Consider the following 6425-nt stretch of genomic DNA (forward strand, 5'->3'; position numbering starts at 1 on the left):
TGCTCGTCTACTGTTTTGGAGTTTTTTTTAGCCTTTTGGTGCTGTGGGAGGGGAGTAACTGAAAACAACCATGGTTTGGGTGGTGCATCCCAAGTCCTCCGTGACTGCAGCCATGGGCGCCCTCCTCCCTGAGGGAGGGTCAAAGACTGGCAAGGATGCATTTTGGAGACACTGACACTACTTTATCTCTGGGATGGTGTATTCGCTGGCTATAGCAAAACACCACAGACTGGGCGGCTTACAGCACAGAAATGTACTTGTCCACAGTTCTGGAGGCTGCAGGGCAGAGATCAAGTGGCTTTCTCGAAGGGCCATGAGGGCAAGACCTGCTCCAGGTGTCTCTCCTCAGCTTGCAGACGGCTGCCCTCTTGCTGCCCTTTACCAAGTTATCCCGTTGTTCTTGCACATCCCCAGTTTCTGTCTGCTTGTCCTAATCTCCTCTTCTTACAAGAAGGACACCAGATTGGATTAGGGTCGCTCTAATGGCTTCATTTCGATCATCTCTTTGAAGACCCTATTTCCAAATATGGTCACTTTCTGAAGTACTGAAAGTTAGGATGGTAACATATGAACTTGGGTGTGAGGCACAGTTCAGCCTATGACAGATGGGGTTTGGTTTAAAATGCCCTGATGGTGCTCAGAGGCATTCCCTCTACCTTTGCCTAGACCTCAAGAGAAGGCTCCACCCCACTCACATCAGAGCTGGAGTGAGTTCTAGAGCTTCTGCCCTGTGTGTGCTTATTAAGCTCTCGGCTAAATAAATGCCTTAACTCAACATCCAGTGCTGTGGTTATTATCCCCACTTTGCACATCAGAAAACAGAGAGGTTAAGCAATCTGCCCAAGATTAGTCAGCTAATAAATGGCAGGGCTAGGACATGAAATGAAGCAGGCCATGCTCTTAGCCTCTACAGTATGTGGGTTTGTAAAAGCCCTTTATGGGCAGGGAATAGCCTTTCATTTGCAAAGGATTTGGTTTGCTCATGCTGTGTGTGTGTGTGTGTGTGTGTGTGTGTGTGTGTGTACGTAATGGAGAGAGGTGATAAACAACTTCTTGTTTTGTGTTTTGTTTTGTTCTATGTAGAGTGGTTCAGAGACTTGCCCAAGAGATCACCCATAGTCAGGCCTTTGGTTTCAAAGATGGAGGCCAGAGAGGCAATTTGGCATGATGGCCTAGCAGTAGGGAGGTAATAGGGACTGTGAGCTTGAGGTTAAGAGAAAAGGGCCCTCTGCCCAGGACTGCCTCCCAAGATCTGGAAGGGGTCGGTACAGACAGCATCAGGGTGGGTAGAGGCTGAACCCACTCACATACTCAGACCCCAAGGTGGAAGGATCAGGGTGCCCAGTGCCTATGGAAATAGACACTGATTCCTGTGACTCTGGAACCCTACACGACGGTCCCTGAGGCCAAGCCTGGCATAAAGGGAAGCATCTTCAAGAAGAACCACCCTCCTTTGAATGCTGACTGACAGATGAGGATACATCCTCCTGTCTCGCAAGCCCAAGGGTTCTGACCTAAGAAGGGGGAGGGGGGGCGGGGGAGGAGACACAGAACCCTGACAACTGGTCCTGGGATTCTCCACATCCGGTCAAGTGGGTTTGTGTATAGCAGGTTTATTTTGATTTAGAGAAATAAATGTGACATTTCTTATCATTCGAGTGCCATGACGCAATTCACATTGCACATTTCTTCTGGCTCCTTTCCAATTTTTCCCATCTTGTTCAAGCTGTGGGATCCCAAACTGGGTATGACAGATTAGTGAGGAGTGTGCAGAAAGGGGCTTAGAATTCACACTGACCAACCCAACTGTTTCCTGGTCCGATCACAGAAGTAGCTAATATGTGAGTGTCACCTGTGTATTTAGCGGTCTCATCAAAATGTGGTCATTTCCCAAACCAGGCATTAGGCTTCTCCTAAATGGAAACCAGGGCTTTACCTCGGCTCTCTCACCCCATCTTGTAACAGCCCAGAGCCCAACGCCTGGAGAAAGCTTCTATGTGGAAAGACAAATGTGTTTAAGATTTGAATGATCTTTGTGCACAGGCTTATTTTCTGGGTAATGACGGATCTGCCCCTACAATGGGCACTAATCCCAGCCAACTGTGATCTAAACAGGGATTTTAGGCCAGAAGCATCATAAGCAGAAATTATCTGGCATCTCTCAGCAGGTGCTAGACAAGAAGTACCGTGGAAGTTGCTGGCAGCTTTCTACTTATCCCTGACTTGCCAGACTCTCACCTGGCTCAGTGGAGAAAGGACTGCTTTACAAACCAAAAGAGTTGGATTTTGAGTTATTTAACCTTGGATGAATTCCTTGAGCAAATTACTTAGCCTCTCTTAACCCTGTTTCCTGGTTTTTTAAATGGGGAAAAGAGCAATTCCTTTAAGGCATTTCTAAGAGGATTAAATGATGTCACTTATGCAAAGCCCAGTCATCATTGGCTGCCCTACCTCATCCTGCTGCCCCCCCTCCGCCCCATCCATTCCTCAGGGATAAGACCAGCATCCAGAAACACTTCTGAGAAGAAAGTAAGCACTGGAAAGCATTCGTAGAGGAAAGATAACTGCTTGGAGACTCTGGACCTCACACCGAAGAAAGGGCACAAAGATTTGGGATGAGGAACGCAGCCCATTTGGGGATTGGGAATTGCGTCTGAGAGCCCCAGGCTCTGCTTACCTCCACCGGAGAGCCATCTAGGTGAAAGGCAGCTCAACAGTGCAGGCCTGCATGGGGCAGCATGGCAGGCTGGTTGAGATCATAGACCTGAGTTTAAATCCTCACTCTGCCGCTTACCACCTTATGACCTTGGATATGTCACGTAACCTATCTGAGCTTACGTTATACCCTGTAAAATAAATAGTTTGAAACACTAGCACAGTGTCTGGCATCTAGTCGGCACTCAGAGGCATTTTGGTGGTTAAGAGCTTGGACTTAGGAGCCTGGCTCTTCCCCTCACTGACTTACTAACCATGGTCAAGTAACCACCCTCTCACTGCCTCAGTTTCTTTCTTCGCAAGACAGGGACAGTAATACTACCTAATACTCTTAGTTTGGGTGTCTCCAGAAGCTCTGAGACCATGATTTGAGAGCAAGGAGTTTATTTGGGAGGTGCTTCTAGGGAACACTGGTAGGGAAATAGAGAAGTGAAACACAAAAGGAAAGGAAACTAGCAAAGGGTTAACCTCTGTGGTCAGCTGGAGCTTCTTAGCACTGGGGAGATGGGAGAGTGTAGAATGTCACCCCAGATATTCCCAACCAAAGGTCAAGGAAGCTTGGGGCGCCTGGGTGGCTCAGTCAGTTAAGCGTCCGACTCTTGATTTCAGCTCAGGTCATGATCTCACAATTCGTGAGCTCGAGCTCCCCGCTGGCGGCACGGAGCCTGCTTGGGATTCTCTCTCTCCCTCTCTCTGCCCTCCCCCCATTTGCACTCTTTCTCTCCCTCTCTCAAGATAAAAATAAATAAATAAATAGGCAAGGAAGCTAGAGTGTTTATCCACCAAATGTCCATCGGTCATTGGTTGAAGGCTGTTTCTGAAGATCTTAACTCTCAGCATCCCCAGAGTCTTGCGTGTGAGTTAAGTGTGCTCCCCAAACCAGGGGAAACAAAGACTATTTAAGCAAAGAATTTCAGGTGCTTGCAGCAATAGTCTGCAGGATAGGGGAGAATGACAACAGATATGGTCAGGGCACCAGCAGCATCTGCTATCCTACCTCACAGGGCTGTTATCATGATTTAATAAAATAAACATGTAAAGTTCTTAGGACAATGCCTGGCATGGAGTAATGACTCTCCCAGATGACATGCACACTAAACAGGTTCAAATAATCTTTCACTTAAATACATTTCAAAGTACTTGTGAATATTCTTCATTGTTTCGTATTTAATGGAAGGGAATAATTAGGAAAAAATAATTAAGTTCAAAAATATTTATGCACCATCCACCGTGCCTGCGTTCCCGTAATAATCAATAGAAATAAAGACTTTAGACATCTGAGGCAAGGCTTTACTCCTATCACCTCTTCCTAAGCATATCCTTTTGCTTGTTATCCTTTAAAAAATGTTTTCTTTATTTCTGACTTCTTCCTGACTTCATTTTGCAGTTTGCATGCGGGGTTGTTGGTAATCTTTGAACCACCATGGAGTATATGAATCGCCAAAATCATGGAGACAGGCAAATCCCACTTTTCAATTCGATGAATAAAGGTGTCAAAGAAAAAATGGTCACAAAGAGCTCTCAGCAAGCCTACTCATCAGCAGGAAAGATTCACACTCTTCTCCCATATTATTAACCTAGTCCTTCATCGTTAAATATGAACAGACCATCAAGAACCAACCGATCTTTGGGAGAAAAAAAGTCAATGGCACAAAAGAGGAACAAAAGGAGCAAATAGAATAATCTACACAGAGGGAACAGACAAAATGCAGGAAATAACAGGACGTCTACAACTGCATATTCATATGTTTAGAGAAACTTGAGAAGTCATTGTAAGCACAAAACAAGAACAAGTTGCTATAAAAAAGGAAGGAAAATAATGAACAGTAACAAGAGTGCTTGGATATTAAAAAGATACTTAGATGCAAATCTAGCAAAGCATATGCAGGACTTGCAGGCTAAAACGCAGAGTGCTCTATGAAGCATAAATTTAAGGAGTCTTGGGCATCACTATCACTATGAAAGAACTTAGACCTGAGATGGAAACTTGGTGTGTCTAGAGCTGTGAGATTTTGGCAAATTCATCTCAAATATCTACCACAGATGCATTTTTGTCATGGCTGAGTCGAAGCTGTTGCCAGATAATTCTAACATCTCTATCATCTCAGTGTTGGCGTCTTTTGCTTGTCTTTCTTCATTCAGTCTGAGATCTTCCTGGCTCTTGTATGCCAAATAATTTTCAATGGAAACTTGGATGTTTTTGTATTATATTATGAGACTGGGTCTCATTTATACCTTCTGCTCTATCTACCCCTGCCCCCCACCCCCACCTTTTTAAACACTATTCCAGCAGGTAAAGGAGGTGAGGGTACATCGCCCTGTTACTTACAGATGGAGGGAGGAGTCCAGGTTCCTCATGTGGACTCTAGTGACATGGGGAAGGGCCTCTTCTTCACTGCTGTGTGGGAATGGGGATTCTGGGTCCCCATGTGGTCTCTACAAACACTGAAGTGGGGGTGACCACGTTGCCTGTAGCAATTGTGAAAGTCCTGACTCTCTACTCTCTACTAGGCCTCCTCTGACCCCATCCCAGTGGGAAGGAGGGGGGGATGTCTCATTACTGCCAGGTGGGGTAAAAGTCCAAGCTCCCCATGTGGTCTCCACGGACACCGCAGGGGTGGAGATTAAAGTCATAGCTCCCTATTTGGCCTCCTCTGACTCCATCCAAGAGGGTTCGGGGGATGCCTCAATACAGCCTTGTAAGAGTGGGAGTGTAGGCCTTTGGGTAGGGTTGGGCCCCGGTTTTTTCTATGTTGTTTGGCTAGAGTCGGGTGGTTACTATCCAAGTTTTCTCTTTTGCTAGGCTGCACCTTTCCTGGTCCTTCGGCTAGACAGAGCAGGAGTTTGTTGGGGTCTTTTATGTCCGCACCCATTGGCATTTCTTTGGTGCCCCAAGTCTAGGATGTATAAGGGAATAAGAAAACTGAGCTAACTCACTTCTGTGTCATTCCTGGGTCCTCGTGTCCCTAGCTGGGCTGCCTTTTCTCCTCCACCTTTCATAGTCTCTTTGTGCTCGTTTCATATAGAATGCCAGGGTTTTCGTTGCATTTAGTATCAGGAACAGGAAAAAATGCATCTGTTCTATCTTTCCTGATATCCAAGTCACTCAGTTTCCATTTTAAAGTAACTAGTATAATTAAGAGTTTCATTTCAAGGGCACCTGGATGGCTTAGTCGGCTAAGCGTCTGACTTTGGCTTAGGTCATGATCTCGCGGTTCATGAATTTGAACCCTGGGTCGGGCTCCAGGCTGACAGCTCAGAGCCTGGAGCCTGCTTTGGATTCTGTGTCTCTCTCTGTCTTCTCTCTGCCCCTCCTATGCTTGCGCTCTGGCTCTCTCTCTCTCTCAAAAATAAATAAACATTAAAAATTTTTAAATAAAAAAAAAGAATTTCAGTTCAAGGCTTAGAAAATCCAACTGCTAAGAAATAGTCACGACTTTATGAGAACCCATAAAACTGGTGTTTGGGGGCCAAAACTAACTTTTCGAACAGAGAGAGACTCTATGTAAGTTTTCACGCAATGTTATTGTTTTGTTTGGGGGACCACTTTTGACCTGTGATAGATACGACATGTCATAAAAAAAATATTAAAAGGGCCAGGTCGTCACTGTGCTTTAGACGATCTGATGATATAAGTAAAGGAGGTTTTATTATATTTTGGAGTACTTTGAGGTTTTAGGATTCTATTGCCTGGATGCTTCGAGTCGGAG

Source organism: Panthera leo, chromosome A1, assembly GCF_018350215.1.
Source record: "Panthera leo isolate Ple1 chromosome A1, P.leo_Ple1_pat1.1, whole genome shotgun sequence".
Taxonomy (NCBI): domain Eukaryota; kingdom Metazoa; phylum Chordata; class Mammalia; order Carnivora; family Felidae; genus Panthera; species Panthera leo.